The sequence below is a fragment of the Ahaetulla prasina genome, chromosome 5, assembly GCF_028640845.1.
Source record: "Ahaetulla prasina isolate Xishuangbanna chromosome 5, ASM2864084v1, whole genome shotgun sequence".
Taxonomy (NCBI): Eukaryota; Metazoa; Chordata; class Lepidosauria; order Squamata; family Colubridae; genus Ahaetulla; species Ahaetulla prasina.
Window position 1 is genome coordinate 23162967 of NC_080543.1, and position 22412 is coordinate 23185378.

The 22412-nt window shown below is 42.3% G+C and overlaps 1 long non-coding RNA gene across 1 annotated transcript in view; it reads left to right on the plus strand.

Annotated features, from left to right (window-relative positions):
• The window catches only part of LOC131200009 (uncharacterized), a 38355-nt gene that overhangs the window by 4310 nt on the left and 11633 nt on the right, over positions 1 to 22412 (plus strand). The window contains exon 2 of the long non-coding RNA XR_009155477.1: positions 141 to 283. This is a non-coding gene — a long non-coding RNA (uncharacterized LOC131200009). The remainder of the gene's footprint in view (positions 1 to 140; positions 284 to 22412) is intronic.

Here is a 22412-nt window from a genome sequence, read left to right on the forward strand (position 1 = left end):
ACTTAACAAATATTCTGCTTCTATGTTAACTGCTAGTGATGTAAATAAGGATCTCATTCCAACAGTTCTATTTTCAATACAGATGCTAAAGTGTCTTCCTGCTAGGGAAGTAACGTTTGGCTTTCTGATCTTCAACCAAGGGCTGCACATGAAGTGGAAAGAGAAGATGTATGCACCTTCTCCTTCCAATGAAGTTTCTGTGGGGAAATCTAGAACCATCCATACAAGGCCGATCTAAAATGGTGCTTTGTTAACTTGAGAGACTACTTTCAACTACCTTCAGGTAAGGAGTTGCAGAAATGGGATAAATTGAGTAGGGCCAAGTCCTGCATGTGGTGACACCAGGCAATCTTTCCTGGAAGTTCTCTTGTTTAATTGTGCGCAACATGTGCTCTACTCGCCAGATTCATTTTTCTCGCCATGTACATGTATACATTGAATTAGACTGTGCTGTTTCTCTGTGTCATATAATATGTGTGGGTATATACATAATTATAAGGACGCGGTGGCTCAGTAACTAAGATGCTGAGCTTGTTGATCGAAAGGTTGGCAGTTCAACAGTTCGAATCCCTAGTGCCACGTAACAGGGTGAGCTCCCGTTACTTGTCCAGGCTTCTGCCAACCTAGCAATTCAAAAGCACATAAAAAAATGTAAGTGGAAAAATAGGGACCACCTTTAGTGGGAAGGTAACAGCATTCCGTGCGCCTTTGTCATTTAGTTATGCTGGCCACATGACCACAGAGACGTCTTCGAACAGTGCTGGCTCTTTGGCTTTGAAATGGAGATGAGCACCACCCCCTAGAGTCGGGAACGACTAGCACATATGTGTGAGGGGAACCTTTACCTTTACTTACATAATTATGTATGTATGTATGTATGTATTCTGTCATGGTTATGTAGTGTATATTGGAGATGATGACACTCTGAGAGCTGTATGCAATGAAATTTAATTTTAATATATGCCAATTAGTGTACATTCAAAGTGACAATAAAGTTTCTATTCCTTTCCATTCCGTTCCATTCCTTTCTGTTCCGTTCCATCTTATTCTATTCTATTCTATTCTATTCTATTCTATTCTATTCTATTCTATTCTATTCTATTCTATTCTATTCTATTTCATTCCATTCCATTCTAGTCTATTCTATGTTCATTACTGTTAGACTGTGTACCAAAAAAGTAGGCTCTAACATTTATCCACTGAATCAGAGAGGGCTCTTCAGGATACCAAAATAAGTACAGGGAACTCATGTGTCCCTGTTACGTGGCTATTCCAACAAGCATCCACATGGGAGTAGGGATGTGTATCATCTCATTGTTACTCAAATTACTCCTCTTATGTACTTGCATGCAGTGTTGCAACACTCATTGACAAGAGCAACATTCACATTGTGACAAGATGCACATTTTGTCATTTGGGTGTCATCATCATTAAGAAAGAGGGTGTTGGATAATCTCTTTCCCAGCTAATATGGTTGGCAGAATTATCTCACATGCTTCTGTAGACATTATTTAAGTGAAAATCTATCATCCCTCAAAAAAAATGCAACACAAAGACAAAGTGACTGAAATAATACTTTTCTGAATTATCTAACAGAAGATCCTAGCAGTTAATATCACTGATGAATGATATTTTAGAAGTGTAGCAGCCTATCCAATTGTAATTTTTCTTTCTTTTTCTTTCTTTCCTTCTTTTTTATTTGCCATCTGGCAAGATGTATATAATACTTGTGTGCTGCACACTTAAAGGATGTGCTGCACACTTGAAGGCTGCCCATATACAAATGCAATAAATAAATAAATAAATAAAATGTTCAATTGGATGGAGAAGATGAAATATTGATAGGGTATATTAATTTCCCCAACCTGGACTGTAATGTATTACTGTAAGTTTTGGCGGGAGTTTTAGGCGGGAAACATCTCGTTCCTGATTGGTTGCAGCCTCAGGCTGAAGTGTATATAAGGAGAGGTTTTTCTCCAGAGTTTTGCTGGGTCACACTATATTAAAGAGCTGTTGTCACTAACCTGGTCTCCTGCCTCGTCAATACCCGAACTTAACATTGGCGACGAAGGTGGGATCTTGAGGCAGAGCACCAGAACAGAGCTGAACTCACTACGAGAATCAAACCCAGCAAGGTGATAGCGAATGCAGCGATGACCGGCTACACGCCACCCACTCCGTTTGACCCTGCCCAGGAAACATGGGGAATATATATGACCCGTTTCGAAAGTTTCCTGGAGGCAAACGAGCTACAGGGAGTCTCCGACAACCGCAAACGGGCTTACTTCATAAGCCACTGTGGGTCCGCAGTCATCGCCGTCGCAGAAGCCCTGGCGGAGCCAACACCGCTACACTCCGTGTCGTGGCAGACCCTTCAGACCCTCCTGAAGAATCACTACGCACCAGCCCGTCCAAATCGTTCGTGATGCGAGTTTGGGGAGCGAGGCAACAAGAAGGCGAGTCTATCAGCGACTACATGGCAGCCCTGAGACAAGCCTCCAAGCATTGCGAGTACCGCGATCTGGACGAAGAGCTGCTGGAACAACTTATACGGGGGGTCAGAGACATCCGTTTGAGGAGACGGTTGCTAGCCAAGAGCAACCTGACATTGGCAAACGCTCTGGACGAAGCCAGAGCCCATGAGATGTCCAACCATGCAGCAGACACCTTACAAAAGCGACTCACGCCGATGGCGGGCGCAAAGCCGAGCACAGTCCACCACGAAGAAACCTATCGTGAGTCAACCAGCGAAGAGGAGGAAGAAGTCCACTACACCGGAAAATCGACAAGGAAGACCCGGAGGAATGCGGAAGCTGCGGGCGACATCAGCGCCAAAGATGTAAGTTCAGGGACGCCATTTGCGGCGGTGTGAAAGGAAGGGCACCTGGCTCAAGTCTGCCGAGCACCCCAACCTTCCGCCGAAAATTCAAATCGGCCAATCAGAGCGGCTCTGAGTCAGAGATGCAAACCCCACATTCCGCCGAAATTTCAAACCAGCCAATCAGAGCGAGATCGGCAAGGCGACCGCGATTGGCCAGGAAAGAAAGAGCGAAGTCAAACCGAATGACTGTTACCATAGACCACGCAGCTACCCGCATCAAGAAAAGATCTTCACAAACCCGACAATTGAAGGCGTACCGTGCCGACTGGAAGTAGACACAGGATCAGCTATCACAATCATGTCCTGGGACACTTTTGTGAAAGCCTTGCCGCACATCGCAGCGCAAGCTACAGAAACAACGGCTCCGGGTGCAGGATTACCAGGGCAACCGCATCCCTGTTCGAGGACAACGACCGTCGAGGTCAAGTACGGGACATACGAAAAGACCCTGCCCATCACGTTAGTCGAGGAACCTTGCCAAGCTTGCTGGGGCTAGACTGGTTCAGGCGTTGGGAATGGGGTGACTGGCGCCCACCGAGCGGATGCAACCTGCAAACGCCCTAATGGAGGAATTCGCAGACGATTCGAGGACCGTTTAGGCAAGTACAAGGGACCCCTATCTCCTTCAATTTAGACCCCAAATAGCTCCCATTAGGTTAAAGGCAAGGAGGGTTCCTTTGCACTCAAACCTAAAATCGACAAAGAGTTAGATAAATTAGTCAGCCAGGGATACTAGTGCCAGTTGACCATGCCAAATGGGAGACGCCAATCGTCACCCTATAAAACCAGACGGGTCCATAAGAATTTGTGCTGATTACAAGGCTACCTTGAACAAAGCATTGCAAAAGAGCGCCTACCCAGTTCCAGTAGTGCAACACTTATTGCACTCACTAGGCACGGACAAGTTTTCGCCAAATTAGACTTGGCACAAGCTACCAACAGCTACCCGTAGATGCTAGCACAGCGGAAGCCCAGACCATTGTAACGCACCGGGGTGCCTTTAAGTGCACCCGGTTACAGTTTGGGGTGAGTGTGGCCCCGGGGCTATTCCAAAATTTGATGGAGCGACTCCTACAAGGGTTACCGGGAGTCGTACCCTATTTCGATGATGTGTTGGTATCAGGGGAAGATTTAAGAGAACTGGGGAAGCGATTAAGGAAAGTTTTGGCCATTTTTAGGACGGCAGGATTAAAAGTTAAAGCAAGCAAGTGTCAGATAGGGGTCGAATCTGTTGAATTTTGGGCTATAGAATAGACAAAAGGATTCACCCACTGAGAGCAAAGTCAAGGCGATAAAGAGAGCCCCAGCACCCAAAAACAAGACAGAACTCCAGGCTTTCCTGGGTCTGGTAAACTTTTACGCCGTGTTTTTAAAAGACAAGGCAACCGTTGCTGAACCGTTGCATAAATTGCTTGGAAAAACACTGTTTGGTCGTGGGGAAGTCAGAGAATAGGGCATTTGAGGCAGTAAAAGTTTGCTATCAAGCGATAGCCTGTTAATACAATACAACAACAGACTGCCGTTAGTATTGGTTTGTGATGCGTCCCCTATGGAGTAGGAGCTGTACTTAGCCACAGACTCCCAAAGCGGCACTGAAGCCCTATAGCGTTCTATTCACGAGCGATGTCCCGGCTGAGAGAATTACAGCCAGCTAGATAGGAGGCTCTCGCAATAGTGTCAGGGGTGAAAAATTTCACGAATACGTTTTGGGAGAGACTTTGACATTATCACTGACCACAGACCACTATTGGGTTACTGGCTGGCGACCGCCCAACGCCAGTGGCACTATCACCCGGCTGACCAGATGGACTATTTTTTGGCCGCCTACTCTTACAAACTGCAGCATCGGCCTGGAAAGAGCTGGGGCATGCGGACGCACTGAGCAGATGCCCATTGCCGGGAAATCGAGGACCCTACTCCGGGCACCCCCGTTCTACTAATTGACTCTTGGGACTCTGGGCCAGTCACATCGCAGGAAGTGGCTCGGGCCTCCTACCGGGACGTTGTCTTAAGAACTGTAATCGGTTGGGTTCAAAGGGGATGGCCCGCTGCGCGGGCGACCGTTTAGAGAATTTGTAAAGAAAAGAGGGAATTGTCTGTGCAAGGGGTGCCTGCTCTGGGGGATAGGGTGGTAGTTCCAGAGAAGCTGAGGAAAAAGTCCTGGAACTACTGCATGAGGTCACCCAGGAATTGTAAGGATGAAGGGCTAGCCAGGAGCTATGTCTGGTGGCCCCTAATGGACAGGAAATCAGTGACAGGGTTGGCGATGCCAGGTATGTCAGGAATCAGACCACTACCACCTCGGCCCCAGTGTTGGAGTGGGAGAAACCCCAAGGCCCTTGGTCCCGCATACACATTGATTTTGCCGCCCTTCCACGGCCAAACATTTCTAATTGTGGTGGATGCATTCTCCAAATGGCTGGAGATCATCTAATGAAATCCACAACCGCGGGAGCTGTCATTTCAGCACTAAAACACCTTTTCGCCACGCACGGGCTACCGGACACCCTCGTGTCCGATAACGCCCACAGTTCACCGCAGCATTATTTGAAGGGTACCTGGCTGAAGAGGGCATCCGACATGCCCTCTCAGCGCCGTTCCACCCTGCGTCGAGCGGCCTTGCTGAACGCTTTGTTCGGAGTGCGAAGAAGCGCTATCACGAAGCAGCCCCGGAGATTGGCAGGCACAAATCGACGCATTCCTAACAGTCCAACACAGGACCCCTGTGTGGCCACCGCCGCAGCCCAGCCGAGCTATTAATGGGCGGAAGCTAAGGTGCCCGCTAGACCGGCTACACCGAACTACGTGCAGGACGGGTTCAAAACAAAACCAGATAGACTCCGGGAATTAAACATAGGAGACTCAGTGTGGGCCCATAATTACAGCGACGGCCCAAACTGGAAGAGGGGATAGTCATAGACAAACGGGCCCCAAATCTTATCTAGTGGAAATAGACGATGGCAGAGTTTGGAGGCGCCACATAGATCAATTAAGAAACAGATTGAGCGATAAGGCAGAATTAGGCGAGACCAGCCCTGACTATGATTTAATTAACCCCACAGCTGACTGGAGCCGAGAACAAACAGAAAGCATAGAACCAAACAGAGACTTATCTGAGTCAGGCGAGGTCCAGCGACACCTCAGGTCCCTCTAGAGGACAGCAGGTCCGAGCCGGCGAATAATCCAGGGCCGGATGGCCGGGAGGAGGAGCTCAGAGGAACGAAAAGTCCCTCCGGCAAGCTCGACTCAACTCCAGAAAGTGAACTGCGCAGGTCCGGGAGAGTCAGGAGACGCCCCACGTACCTGCAGGACTACGTAGAGAAGTAATATGCAAATATTGGCAAAGTGCCTTCTGGGAGGGAAGGAGTGTAATGTATTACTGTAAGTTTTGGCGGGAGTTTTAGGCGGGAAATATCTCGTTCCTGATTGGTTGCAGCCTCAGGCTGAAGTGTATATAAGGAGAGGTTTTTCTCCAGAGTTTTGCTGGGTCACACTATATTAAAGAGCTGTTGTCACTAACCTGGTCTCCTGCCTCGTCAATACCCGAACTTAACATGGACATCCTTCAGAAAAGTGTCATTTCAGAATTTCCAGCCCATTGCCTTGAAATTAAAAGACCAAAATAATATGGATTTACCCAGGCTGAAGAAGGTTGAACTAAGCTCCCTTGCTTAGCTATCTTCTCATTGGTGGATTACTGAACATGCTGGCTAGAGAAATCTGGAAGTTGAAGTTTGTACATCTTAGAGTTCATGAAATGGAGAAAAACTGACTTGGAATGTATCTGTGGCCTTCTTATTCCACACCAGTCACTTTGCTAACTCTCTGCACCTTTGGTGAAACCAGCAACGCGTTCTTCTACTTAACTAATAGCTCTGTGTCAATAAGGTTTGAATTCTGTTGAGGAAACCCTGTGCATACAGGCTACTGTTTCTTCAGTGCTATGCAGAATATAAAGAATGTAGAATGTCAAGAATAGCATTGCAAAAAGTCATTGAATGGGACAGGCTGGAACTCTGCATTCTACTCCTTTTTCCCTTGTCGACACCCCTACGTGTTAGTCTTCCCAGGGAAGACAAATAAAATTGGATGATTGACTATATACTGTATATATAAAAAAGTATTCTCTTCTTTTTAACAAACATACATAAAAAACATCTTCAATACAAATGCAAACAGTGTGTCATCCATTACTTATGTACCAAGACAAAATTCCTTGAGTGTCCAATCACACTTGGCCAATAAAAGATTCTATTCTATTCTATTCTACTTTGGTAACAACTTGATAACGTTGGGAAAGCACCTATGGTTTTTGAAATATGGGATATATTAACTATTGTTGCTATTACATGAGTATTTGAAACAGCCACCCTATTTGCTTAATGTCATACCATACGGATATCGTTTGATCCTTCATCCAAAAAACAGAGCAGGTGGCTATTCTACTTTCTGTTGGCAACAGTTCTGAGGTGTGTTTGTGCTGCGAGATAAGAGCCTGCCAGAAATACTAAATCGATGTTAGGATAGAGGGAAAGCTTACATAAGATGAAATGAAAATACACATTGAAGGGGAGCCATGTTAAATCATGCCAACGGAGCATCTAATTCTCACTCTGGCCAACTAAGCTTTAATGGAAAGCCCAGAAGAAATATTAAGGATAAATATAACTGAAAGAATCATCAATGTATGCAACAAGATTATTTTATCCTGAGTTTCAGTGCCAAAGTTAAATAGTTTTGGGTCCTCTGAGCCTGGTTGTTTTCTTGCAGACATTTCATTACATTACCCAACTAGGTAACATTATACTGTAAGTGCTAGGAAGTTTGTATGAGAGCTGTCGTGGCACAGTGATTAGAATGCAGTGTTGCAGGCTATCTCTGCCCACAAACTGGAGTTAGATCCTGATGGGGCTCAAGGTTGACTCAGCCTTCCGAGGTCAGAAAAAGGAGGACCCAGATTGTGTGGGGGAGAATGTGCAAATAATGGTTCTTCACTGTAAACTACCCAGAGAGAACTGTAAAGTCCTTTGGGGTCATAAAGGTAAAAGGTTCTCCTCGCACATATGTGCTAGTCGTTCCTGACTCTAGGGGGAGGTGCTCATCTCCGTTTCAAAGCTGAAGAGCCAGCGCTGTCCAAAGACGTCTCCGTGATCATGTGGCCAGCATGACTAAATGCCAAAGACACACGGAACGCTGTTACCTTCCCACCAAAGGTGGTCCCTATTTTTCTACTTGTATTTTTTACTTGCTTTCGAACTGCTAGGTTGGCAGAAGCTGGGACAAGTAACAGGAGCTCACCCCGTTACACGGCACTAGGGATTTGAACCGCTGAACTGCCGAACTTTTGATCGACAAGCTCAGCATCTTAGCCACTGAGCCACCACATCCCCCTTTTGGGGCCTTATATAAACCTAAATGCCATTGCTATTGCTAAATTCAAATGTGGAACCTCATCATCCACATGTCAAGCAGAGCACAAGAGTGTGGTTGAACATGTAAATGGGAAGGCTGAGGATGTTAGATCCTCCCCTTCTAGCCACCTGTTCTTCTACAAGCCACCTACTCATCTTACCCTAGTTAGCAAATTATTCTAGTTGAAAAAGAAAGAAGAGAGGAAAAAGCAAGACTGTTCATTTGTTTTTTTAAAATTTGTTCATATACTGCCCATCTCGCTATCCAAATTGACTCTGCAGAAGGTTAGTTTCAGAGGGAATTATTGCTCTTCCTTTTTATTAATTCCTTTATATCATATAATGTATGCATCATTGAATGCTAATTGAAAAAAAATTGTGTATAGTAAATTTAATTATATACAGTATATAGATTTTCCAGGGCCCTCACACTATTTAGGAACGCAGCGCAGAGCTACCAGATCGTCTGGACTTAGAAATCCAAATATTCATTGGATGGTAACAAAGCATTCAAGGGTGTTTCTATCCCTTTGCTAATATCTAGCATTTCATTGGATTTTTGCTCTCCAGTTTTGGTCGTTGTGGTTATATGCCTTCTGTGCATATTTCTGCATGATTGGAATAAGTTCACATTTGAAATTTCAAGCCAACCGCTATTACAGATATAGTTGCTTGGCCTTATCATCCAACACCAAGAAGCAAAGTCATATATTTGCTTGATGACATGGAACCTTTGAGGATTCTTGGTCTTAATAGGATCTGCTTACCAATGGCTACCAAAGTTTCTTCAAAACAAAGCTTAGATGCCCCAGATTCTTAGGGGAATTATATACTTTTACTACATTATCAGACTCTTTGCAAATTGTTATTGTTCCTAAAATCAGTTTAAATGCTCTAACCTTTTAAAAAACATCTGGCTTAAATTCCCTTCTCATGTTTTATAGTGTAATTTAAGATACCAGTCTATATTTATCGTCAACATACATGTGTCAATTTCATTTTAGACCAGTCCTGAAGAAGCATGCCGGCCTTACTAGTAATCTTATGTGATTGCGATGTAATTGTTCATAATATTATGAAGTGAGCAATCTTTTGGTAACCTGGGGCATAGTGAAAAATCCAGACTGTGCAGCTGGAAAGGTGGCATTTTCCACTTTTCTCTTGTTTAGGAGTATCTTTTGCAGTGTTATTCCCACAACAATCCTTTTAGGTTACACTGAACAGAGAAATACCAGATGGCATTCAGTTAATATTAAGATGCTGAGGCATTCTGGGAGTTTAAGTCAGAGGTATTCCTCTGCAATATTCCTTGCAATACTTGCAATATTCCAAGTGTGGCCTTACCAAGGCATTATAAAGAGTTAGTACCACTTTATAATGCCTTGGTAAGGCCACACTTGGAATATTGCATCCAGTTTTGGTCGCCACGATGCAAAAAAGATGTTGAGACTCTAGAAAGAGTGCAGAGAAGAGCAACAAAGATGATTAGGGGACTGGAGGATAAAACATATGAAGAACGGTTGCAGGAACTGGGTATGTCTAGTTTAACAAAAAGAAGGACTAGGGAGACATGATAGCTGTGTTCCAATATCTCAGGGGCTGCCACAAAGAAGAGGGAGTTGGGCTGTTCTCCAAAGCACCTGAGGGTAGAACAAGAAGCAATGGGTGGAAACTGATCAAAGAAAGAAGCAACTTAGAACTAAGGAGAAATTTCCTGACAGTTAGATCAATTAATAAGTGGAACGACTTGCCTTCAGAAGTTGTGAATGCTCCAACACTGGAAATTTTTAAGAAAATGTTGGATAACCATCTGACTGAGATGGTGTAGGGTTTCCTGCCTGGGCAGGGGGTTGGACTAGAAGGCCTCCAAGGTCCCTTCCAACTCTGATGTTATGTTATGTTATGTTATGTTATGTTATGTTATGTTATGTTATGTTATGTTATGTTATGTTATGTTATGTTATGTTATGTTATGTTATGTTATGTTATGTTATGTTATGTTAGGTGAGTTTCAGCAGGTTCTGACCAGTTCTGGAGAACCGTAGCGGAAATTTTCATTGGATGGTAACAAAGCATTCAAGGGTGTTTCTATCCCTTTGCTAATATCTAGCATTTCACTGGATTTTTGCTCTCCAGTTTTGGTCATTGTGGTTATATGCCTTCTGTGCATATTTCTGCATGATTGGAATAAGCTCACATTTGAAATTTCAAGCCAACCACTATTACAGATATAGTTGCTTGGCCTTATCATCCAACACCAAGAAACAAAGTCATATATTTGCTTGATGACATGGAACCTTTGAGGATTCTTGGTCTTAATAGGATCTGCTTACCAACGGCTACCAAAGTTTCTTCAAAACAAAGCTTAGATGCCCCAGATTCTTAGGGGAATTACATACTTTTACTACATTATCAGACTCTTTGCAAATTGTTATTGTTCCTAAAATCAGTTTAAATGCTCTAACCTTTTAAAAAACATCTGGCTTAAATTCCCTTCTCATGTTTTATAGTGTAATTTAAGATACCAGTCTATATTTATCATCAACGTACATGTGTCAATTTCATTTTAGACCAGTCCTGAAGAAGCATGCCGGCCTTACTAGTAATCTTATGTGATTGCGATGTAATGGTTCATAATGTTATGAAGTGAGCAATCTTTTGGTAACCTGGGGCATAGTGAAAAATCCAGACTATGCAGCTGGAAAGGTGGCATTTTCCACTTTTCTCGTTTAGGAGTATCTTTTGCAGTGTTATTCCCACAACAATCCTTTTAGGTTACACTGAACAGAGAAATACCAGATGGCATTCAGTTAATATTAAGATGCTGAGGCATTCTGGGAGTTTAAGTCAGAGGTATTCCTCTGCAATATTCCTTGCAATACTTGCAATATTCCAAGTGTGGCCTTACCAAGGCATTATAAAGAGTTAGTACCACTTTATAATGCCTTGGTAAGGCCACACTTGGAATATTCCATCCAGTTTTGGCCGCCACGATGCAAAAAAGATGTTGAGACTCTAGAAAGAGTGCAGAGAAGAGCAACAAAGATGATTAGGGGACTGGAGGATAAAACATATGAAGAACGGTTGCAGGAACTGGGTATGTCTAGTTTAACAAAAAGAAGGACTAGGGGAGACATGATAGCTGTGTTCCAATATCTCAGGGGCTGCCACAAAGAAGAGGGAGTTGGGCTGTTCTCCAAAGCACCTGAGGGTAGAACAAGAAGCAATGGGTGGAAACTGATCAAAGAAAGAAGCAACTTAGAACTAAGGAGAAATTTCCTGACAGTTAGAACAATTAATAAGTGGAACGACTTGCCTTCAGAAGTTGTGAATGCTCCAACACTGGAAATTTTTAAGAAAATGTTGGATAACCATCTGACTGAGATGGTGTAGGGTTTCCTGCCTGGGCAGGGGGTTGGACTAGAAGGCCTCCAAGGTCCCTTCCAACTCTGATGTTATGTTATGTTATGTTATGTTATGTTATGTTATGTTATGTTATGTTATGTTATGTTATGTTATGTTGTTATGTTATGTTATGTTATGTTATGTTATGTTAGGTGAGTTTCAGCAGGTTCTGACCAGTTCTGGAGAACCGGTAGCGGAAATTTTGAGTACTTCGAAGAACCGGTAAATACCAGCTCTGACTGGCCCTGCCCCCATCTATTCTCTGCCTCCCGAGTCCCAGCTGATCGGGAGGGAATGGGGATTTTGCAGTAACCTTCCCCTGCCACAGCCATCAAGCCACGCCCACAGAACCGGTAGCAAAAAGTTTTGAATCCCACCACTGGTTTAAGTCCACACATCTTAATGTTGCTGAAGTTGAGAAACACTGGCATAGACGTTCTGCATCCTCCTTCTCTTGAAGTGTTTAGGAAAGGGCTGGATAGCTACCTTGCATGGATTGCTTCCAGCACAATGCTGAAGGTTGGACTAGATGATCTTAGAATCCCTTCCAAGTCCACAATTTTTTTAATTCTATGAACTTAGTCTTCACAACACCATTGGAATAATTGCGGAAGGAGAGCAAAGGAAGCTGCAGCAGATAAATTGTTCTGTTACACTGGAATCGTATTTATTGTCCAGGAAACATTTCTGAGGCTCCATTGCTATGACTTTTTTGGAAACATTTCATCAGGTTGCTTTCTATTTAGCAAGGATGGGAAAGCCATGAGAAAGACACGAGGACTGTTTAAACTTGGAAAGAAGCAGCTCACGTACTTGCCTTGAGAGAATTCATAGGCTCCTTTTACAGAGTTTTATGTCAGATGAAGACGAGGCATACTAATAGCACAGTCAGTAGAAACATTGGCAGGAAAACAATGATTAGAACAAGGGGAAACTTTCAGACTTCTACTTTCTTTTCCTCTTTTGAACCAGCCCACATAAATTTATTGAAATTAAACACACATTGGTTGTTTATTGCTTTTAAAGCATGTTTTATACTGCTGTAAAATTGATCTGAAAGAAAGGTATTTGGTTACTTCCTGTGTTACTATAACTTTCATTGTTCACAATTGGCATCTAGCTGAAGTTTTATTGAATGACAGTTGAGAATTGTTTTAAAATCATTGCATGTTTCCTTAGGATACCATATGCTTCTATTGCATGTCTCAGAGCATACATTCTGGTTGTTCTGATGCTTATGAGAACAGCCTTAATCTCACTATTAACTCCCAGTAGTTTGTGGAAAAAAACACCCCTTAGGTCAAGTTCAGAGGTGGTATTCAGCAGGTTCTGACCAGTTCTGGAGGACTGGTAGCAGAAATTTTGAGTAGTTCGGAGAACCGGTAAATACCACCTCTGCCTGGCCCGCCCCCATCTATTCTCTGCCTCCCGGGTCCCCGCTGATTGGGAGGAAATGGGGATTTTGCAGTAACCTTCCCCTGGAGTGGGGAGGGAATGGAGATTTTACACTATCCTTCCCCTGCCATGCCCACCAAGCCACGCCCACCAAGCCACACCTACAGAACCGGTAGTAAAAAAAAATTAATCCCACCATTGGTCACGTTCTAACCATGGCAGAATCAAACTGAATCAAGTCCCACTCAATATCTCTTTCCTGGTGACCAAACACGTGTCACATTATTAAAACCAATAAAGTAGATTTTTTTCACAGCATGAAACAAGATGGCAGCTGCGCTCCCCCAATTGAAATCCTGCCCTTGCTTTACAGATTTGTACAGGTGTAGTTTCTACCTTGATTTATTTGACTTTCCTCACAAACACCTCTGGCTCTGACTTCTCTTTCTGTACTGGTAAGCAACATACAATAGAGATTGAAGCAGAGTGATGAGAAGAATACACTAACTGACTCTGTGGTCTCTTCCCAAAATCCCCAAAGCTTCAACCAAAAACTGTCTACTATTGACTTCACCCCATTCCTAAGAGGTCTGTAAGGGGCGTGCATAAGAGCACAAGCGTGCCTACCATTTCTGTCCTATTGTTTCCTTTCGTTATATTCAATTAATATAGTTATTACATACTCATATATATGCTTATATATTGTATAGTTATTTCATGCTTATGCTTATATATACTGTGTGACAAAATAAATAAATAAAAATAAATAAAAATAAGAAGGGAGAGTGCTGAAAAAGATTTGATAACCAATAGAAAAGAATATTTGTAGCTCAGGGTTGAACTCTGAAATCCTCGGTGCTCTCTGAGCTTGGTGGTTTTCTTGAAGATATTTCATTAACCACCATTTGTTCAACTAAATACCTGAGTGACTTTCCCAAGAATGCTGAAGGTAGCATTTGAGAGATAACATCAATCTATACATACTCTGAGTATATATACTCAGCTTGATGGGAATCAGCGTCCATGGGCACCACCTTGGCTTCTTGTCCTATTTCATTTAGGAAAATCACTCCTTTGAAAGCACATGGCTACACAGGTTCAATTATCTCACTGCCCCAGAATTCAGCAATATTTATTTTACATTTCCACTGTTGGTATAAATATACGGAAGGAATTGTTTTCTAGCCTTGCTGTTCATAGTTCCTGCGTAGGATCAAGACTGCTGTTGCCACATAGCAGATAAGCCATTTTGTGCTATAGACATTGTATCTGGTGTTTTAGCTACGATAAATAGTTAACGTGATACCTCCCCATGAATTTTATAATTTTTTCCTTCTGTTGTGTTAAAAATGACTGTCTGATGAGCCATTTTTAGAGAGACCTGGGCATGTGTAAAATTACATGTGCAGATTTACATGTGTTTTATAGCCAATATTGTGCACTTTATTGTTCTGTTATTTTACTTTGGTTCTGTTTTCAATTTTTTCCTTTTTATTATTGTAAACTGCCTAGAATAGCCCTACAGCAAAATAGCCTATAAATTTAACAAATAACTAGAGACCCTTTTTACTAAAAACAAACATTTCAGTGGTGGGTTTCAAAAATTGTTATTACCGCTTCTGTGGGTGTGGTTTGGTGGGCATGGCATGGCTTGGTGGGTGTGGCAAGGGAAGGATACTGTAAAATCTCCATTCCCACCCCACTTCAGGGGAAGGATACTGTAGAATCTCCATTCCCTCCCCAATCCAAGGGAAGGTTACTGCAAAATCCCTATTTCCTCCTGATCAGCTGGGATTTGGGGGGGCAGACAATAGATTAGGGCCGGGCCAGTCAGATTTTTTACTACCAGTTCTCCAAACTACTCAAGATTCCCGCTACCGGTTCTCCAGAACTGGTCAGAACCTGCTGAAACCCACCTCTGAAACATTTACAGTTGTCCTCATTTAAAGAAATGCAAGTTGGTGAAGATGTGATGATAAATACATGAGATTAGAGTAAGCCTGGAGGCTTGGCTATCCTGGATGCAGTTAACACTTGATATTGCATGTAATGTACTGTACAGTTTGAACCATTTAGCCTTGATCCTAAATGTGTCTTCCAGGCAGCACTGGTAGCAATAGGAAGAGGCAAGTATCTTGAGATAGACACGTCAATATATCATCCTTGTCACAAATTCAGTCTGAAGAAGGACATAATACTGAAGAGAAGAACCAAGCTTTATTGCAATGATCTTTGGGTGCCTGTTTTACAAGTAAAGGGGGACTCCAAACACTGGAAAAATACAGATTTGTATATCCCAAAGCTGCTTTTTCAGGAAGCAACTGGACTTGCTTATTTTTTTTTCTTTTGATGTTTCGCTTCTCATCCAAGAAGCTTCTTCAGCTCTGATAGGATAGTGGGGAATGGAAGGATTATCCTATCCTATCAGAGTTGAAGAAGCTTCTTGGATGAGAAGTGAAACGTCTTTGAAAGAAAAAACAAGAAAGTCCAATTGCCTTCTGAAAAAGCACCTTTGGGACAACCATGACTTGGATGACTGAGAATCTCTACAGACTTATATAGAAGTTGAGGGCTACAAGGCAGGAAATCCCAGGGGTCTGATTTGCTGTCCAGTTTGGAGAAGAAGGCAGGTCCTTGTCAGTGTAGTTTAGGTCAGTGGTCTCCAACATTTTTGGCATCAGAGACTGATTTCATGGAAGATGATTTTTCCACAGACTGGGAGGGGAGGAGCGCACCATCTAAAAACCCTCACACGTGGAGTTTGCAGTAGAATTCACACTTCTATGAGAATCAAATGCCTGAATATCTAAGGTGGAACTGAGCAGTGGTGGGATTCAGCCAATTCGCACCACTTTGGGAGAACCGGTTGTTAACTTTCTGAGCAGTTTGGCAAACTGGTTTTTGGAAGAAATCATTAGGGCAGAGAACTGGTTGTTAAATTACTTGAATCCCACCATTGGAACTGAGGCTCTGATGCTAACACTGGGAAGCGGCTACAAATACCCAAATGGAGCTTTGCTTGCTCGTGTCAGCTTTGGAAGCCATATTAGGCCAGAAGCTTCCATGCTGCCACTTTCTCATGTGTAGGAAAGTAAGAGGGGGGATTTAGTAGAGGGGTTGTCTTTAGACATAATAGCATTCTTCCTGTCGGTCAAGGTCAAGCCGATCCTGCATCTGGAGGAGTGGTCAGAGTGCTGTCTCGAGATGGGATGGTTGGCGATTGGAGCATGTGATCGACTGCGGAGCCAGGGTATGGTTTGGGCGTTTTGATTTACTGAGGGAAAACCCGGACCTCTCAGATTCAGGTTTTCCCAGATGTGCCAGTTTACTTATCCTAGTAAATAGAACTTTGAAAGATGCTTGCTTCAGAGTTTTTACTTGGAGTTGGGGATTTTCTGGAACGCTGACAGCTCGCCTGCCATTCACTCCCAGCTCTGTAGCTTGGTTCCTAATAGAGTTGGGGACCCCTGCCTTAGGTTAAATCTAATTATCAGGCAAAATGACCCTTTCAGGAAGTCAACAGAGTAAGGAAGTTTATTATGAAGGAGATGGAGCTTTGAAATCATCAAATGATGGAGGATGGGTTTTTTTCAGGTTGCCATTTTGTTAGGGCTGACTTTGACCTTGGCTGTGAGCTTGTAGGAAGTTTCTGTTCTTTGGTTTGATGGATTTTCAGGGGGTTGTTTGGGCAGGAAGGGTCAATTTGGGTTTGATGGATTAGGCAAAGAGAAGAGCTGGCTTTAACCCTGGTCATGTCCAACAGAGAAAAGGTGTGACTGCCATTTTGTTAGGTTTATTTTCGGTTCGATATCTTCTTGGTGATGTCAAAGATGGTGCTGAGTCTTATTTACATGCTAAGGGGTGCTGCTTTATATTAGCCAATGTGTGATCAAGAGCTGCTGTTTTCATAACCCTCTCCCTTGTAAGGTACAAGAGAAATACCGAAAACCCTTTGTCAGAAGTCACAGCTGTGTTTCCCACTTCTTCACCACTGATTACTATTTGTCAGATCATGTTGCCATAGCCAAAATGAAAGCCATGTGAGCAGATGGCATATTTTTCCTTCAGTACATACCCAAGGCATTTGCAGAAATATTGTAGTTGCTAAGTTACTGCAGGGCAGTTCTGCTACAGCTTTTAAAATACCTGGAAATAGTGTCAACACTGAACTTTCAGGGGATAAACAGGCAAAAGAACTGAGATTTCAAATTCAGACAAGACATATTTGGAGCAAAGGAGATGGGAGAGAAAGCAGCTCTCCTGCAGTAGCTTTTCTGCATCATAACATTATTTTATTTGGGCCATTGGCTGCCTATTAGCAATAGCATTCACACTTTTGTCAGTTCTATGAACATATGCATATCTTAAGCTCTGTCATTTGAGGTCATTCATTTATTAATTTGCATAGAATATCACAGGCGTTAAAACTGGAGTTCTCATTTCATATATTATCACCTTCGTCTGAGAGTCTCCAAGGCACAGAATTCAAGAATAAAAGTAAGGCAGTCTTTGACTTACAATCAAGTGGGATTCATCTGGTTCGGACCGGTTTGGGCGAACCGGTAGTGGTGACCTGCGGGTGAGCCAATCACCTGCCCGGGCGCAATTCCATCCTATATCGCTCTGTTTTTCACGCCACACAAATGTATGGATGGCATGCACGAGCGAATTGCTGTGTTGTTTGACATTGCATGCATGTGCAGAAGGAGCGAGTGAGCGAATTGCTGTGTTTTGTGAAGCTGCACACATGTGTGGATGGAGCGCGTGTGAGCGAAGTGAGCATGCATGTGCGCACGCTTACATTTCCGGTGCTGGGCAAACCAGTTGTTACAGTATGTGAAGCCCACCTCTGCTTACAATCACAATTGGGACCAGAATTTCCATTGCTAAGGAAGATAATTTTTAAATATTCACACCCAGTTTTAAATTTTTTGCCCCCGTTGTAAATACATTCTGGTTGCCAAGCATCCAAACTGCTATCATGGGAACATGGAGATGTTGCCAGAGTCATAAGTATGAGGACTGGTGGTAAATCCCTTTTTTTCAGTGCCTTAACCCTAACCCTAACTTTGAATGGTTGTAAGTCAAGGAATGCCAAATCTCTTCATTGGGAATATTGGCACTTGCTCCTTTTTGCCCACCAAATGTGTTTGCCTGCAAGTGAGTTTTGAAATCACAACAAGGGCATCTCTGAATGTGTTCTATGTGACATACCTGCAATCATCATGTAAGTTATTGTTTAATGAAAAGTTTTCAGAACCTGCCTGTGCAAATTTATCTGCTGGTAGACAAAACCTTTTTGAACAAGTTATTTTTCTTGTTCTAAGGAACAAGACTCCATAGTGTTTCTTAGAGCTGAGTTTATCTTTAAAAAAGATTCTTATTACACGAGTCTCCTAGGGACCTTGGTTTATTCTTTATGCTGACTCTTAACAATAATGCACAGGTGAGCCTTCTTTGTGGTGATATCTGCCCTATGGAATGACTTCCTTTTTATGGTACAAAGGTCCGGGGTGAAATCCAGCAGGTTCTGACAGGTTCTGGAGAACCGGTAGCAGAAATTTTGAGCAGTTTGGAGAACCTGCAAATACCACTTCTGGCTGGCCCCCGAGTGGGGTGGGAATGGAGATTTTGCAATATCCTTCCCCCAGGAATGGGAAGGGAATGGGGATTTTGCAGTATCCTTCCCCTGCCATGCCCACCAAGCCACACCATGCCCACCAAGTCATGCCCACAGAACCGATAGTAAAAAAAATTGAATTTCACCACTGCACAGGTCCCTAACACTGACATGGTTAAAGCTCCTTTTAAAACTGATCTTTTAATGAGGACCTTTCCCTGAAATCAGTTGTTCTTGAGATAGTTTTTTGATGGGCTGTTTTACTCTGACTTTATTCTAAAAATGTTTATGAAACCACTTTGAGGTATAATGACATGTAGTATCATTAAGAGCAGGGGATTCACAGATGCACCAGGAGCATCAAACAACACCATTTTGGTTTTTTTTTACCTCAGCGGAAGAATCTCCCAGTACATCCACTCCTTCACAAAACAGACTATGGTAAGAAGTCTCTTCAAAGCCAGCACATAAACAATCCAATTGTCTTTCTCTTTTGCTAAATGTGCTCAGAGTAACACCTGTCTTAACAAGATGGAATTACCTACTTGTCTGGATAGGCCTAACCCACCTACCAGCATTTCTTCTGGCCCAGAGGCCCACCCAATGCATCTAGGAAGCCCACAAATAAGACATCAAAACATCTTTCTCTCATTCTTGCTAGAAGTAAGGTTCTACATTTAGGCAAGAAAAACAAAATGTACAGGTACAGTATATGTGGTACCTTGCTCAATAGTAGTAACCGTGAGAGGGATCTTGGAGTCCTAGTGGACAACCATTTAAATATGAGCCAGCAGTGTACAGCAGCTGCCAAAAAGGCCAACACAGTTCTAGGCTGCATAAACAGAGGGATAGAATCAAGATCACATGAAGTGTTACTACCACTTTATAATGCTTTGGTAAGGCCGCACTTGGAATATTGCATTCAGTTTTGGATGCCATGATGTAAAAAAAAATGTTGAGACTCTAGAAAGAGTGCAGAGAATAGCAATAAAGAGGATTAGGGGACTGGAGGCTAAAACATATGAAGAATGGCTGCAGGAACTGGGTATGTCTAGTTTAATGAAAAGAAGGACTAGGGGAGACATGATAGCAGTGTTCCAATATCTCAGGGGTTGCCACAAAGAAGAGGGAGTCAAACTATTCTCCAAAGCACCTGAGGGCAGGACAAGAAGCAATGGGTGGAAACTAATCAAGGAGAGAAGCAGCTTAGAACTAAGGAGACATTTACTGACAGAACAATTAATCAGCAGAACAACTTGCCTCCAAAAGTTGTAAATGCTCCAACACTGGAAGTTTTAAAGAAGATATTAGATAACCATTTGTCTGAAGCGGTGTAGGGTTTCCTGCCTAGGCAGGGGGTTGGACTAAAAGACCCCCAAGGTCCCTTCCAATTCTGTTATTCTGAGTATAAAATGCTCTCTTCTTCCCAACTCTATCCTCCTGGGATCTCCAGTCTCTCAGCTTCTCCAAACACAAGATCTCTGGGGTGTGTGTCAGTAGTGTAGCATTATCAGCACTCAGTCAATAATACTGAAATAGGTATACTAGGCAACCACCTACACATTCCAATCATAGCAATGGGGGGGGGCTTGTTTGTCCAAGTATAACTACCATACATTGTGTTCACCTCAGAACGGGCCTCCTAATTCTTGCCTATATTGACTCCACATGAGGGAATAGTTGAGCTTGGATTCAAACAAATATGCTAAACTTTCCAAACTTTTCTAACATAGCCAAATGGCTATTAACGTGACATCTTTTCAGTGTGAAGACAGCAGTAGATATTTATAGCATGAATCAGGCATCCGTTTCAATTCATAATTAGGCATTATGTTCTCTACTTTCGAAAGACAACTACAGGTCCATATATATATATATTCTTGTGTAGTTCTTCCATATCACCATTCCTTTTCAAGTAAGTAAACTAAAGTGATTAATGTTAAGGCATGTGATCATCAGATTCTAAGACGACTCTGGACTGTTGATATATTTTATTTTCCAACTTATTAACATGACCTACAATGACAAAATATTGGCCTGAATAAAGAAATAGATGATGGCAGGATGCATCATTACATCATTTTTCGGATTTTTACATGTAGTGCTAGAATGAGAAATGGCTAAATATCTTTCTTTCACGCAAGAGCACTTTCTTACAAAAGTTAAGCTTTTAACTTGATGTTGCTGTCTCCAAGCATTCTTTCCACTGTATTAAGCTGTCTGCTGTCCATCAAATGTCTTGCAGATCTCTCTGGAATAATCAGCTGCCACCACTCTTAAGCTGTAGAGCAGTAGGCTTTTTCTGGTCAAATGTTTCAAACCAGCACATGGTATGAGAGGTATTAAACTTTGAGCATACCTCGAGTAGGATACCAATGGCTGAACATATTCAATACCTTTTTATTTAAGGAACATCTCAGCAGCTATATCCCAGTATTAACAGAAATAACAATATCTGATTACAGTCTATTATGCAACCATTCTGCTACTGTGTCCTTCCATATTTCCTATGCCCAATCCTACTTTCTGATTTTTGGCATCATTTATCCTTTCTCTCTATCCTTATCTCATGCCTTGTGAAGAACACTACAGCCCATAAGGTCTCAGGCTCAGCTTCCTTCTTATATGCTAATTCCAAACATCAATAATATGCTAATACAATATTCCCTGGAAATATACACACTAATAATGAATTAATTCTAAATATAACTGTAATTTCATGATATAATGATAATTTGTTAGTTATTCCATAGCTCATAGAATTAAAATCACTGGTAGAGGTTCTCTAGTAGAGAGAATAAATGGTAATTTAAACCTGGATCACATGCTCTTGGATTTCAATCTGCAAATTCATTTCAAGAAAGCAATAAATGAGAATTTCATATCATGAATATCTCATAGTTGTTTAAAGAAGAAATCTTTCATTTTTTTTCTCTTCTCAGGTCTTTAGTACAGCTTATTTTGAAAATTCAGGTGACTATAACAGTGCAGGAGACTTTTGTGAACATGCTTACAATTTTTCCCAATGTCTTACACATTGGGAAAAAGAATCCAAACACTAAATACAAACTTGATGGACATTACCTTACAGATGACCCCCCACCCAGTCAAAGACCTTGGAGTCTTCATATCCAATGACCTAAGTACCAAAGCCCACTACAACTACATTGCAAAAAAGGCATTAAGAGTTGTTAACCTAATCTTATGTAGCTTCTTCTCCAGAAACGCTACACTACTAACCAGAGCTTATAAAACATTTGCTAGACCAATTCTTGAATACAGCTTGCCTGTCTGGAACCCATACCACATTTCAGACATCAATACAATTGAACGGGTCCAGAAATGTTTTACAAGAAGAGTTCTCCACTCCTCTGAATACAACAAAATACCTTATGCCACCAGACTTGAAATCTTGGGTTTAGAAAACTTAGAACTCCGCCACCTTCGACAGGACCTAAGTTTAACTCATAGAATCATCTATTGCAATGTCCTTCCTGTTGAAGACTACTTCAGCTTCAGTCACAACAATACAAGAGCAAACAATAGATTTAAACTTAATGTTAACCGCTTCAATCTTGGTTGCAGAAAATATGACTTCAGTAACAGAGTTATTAATGCTTGGAACACACTACCAGACTCTGTGGTATCTACTCAAAATCCCCAAAACTTTAACCAAAAACTATCTACTGTTGACCTCACC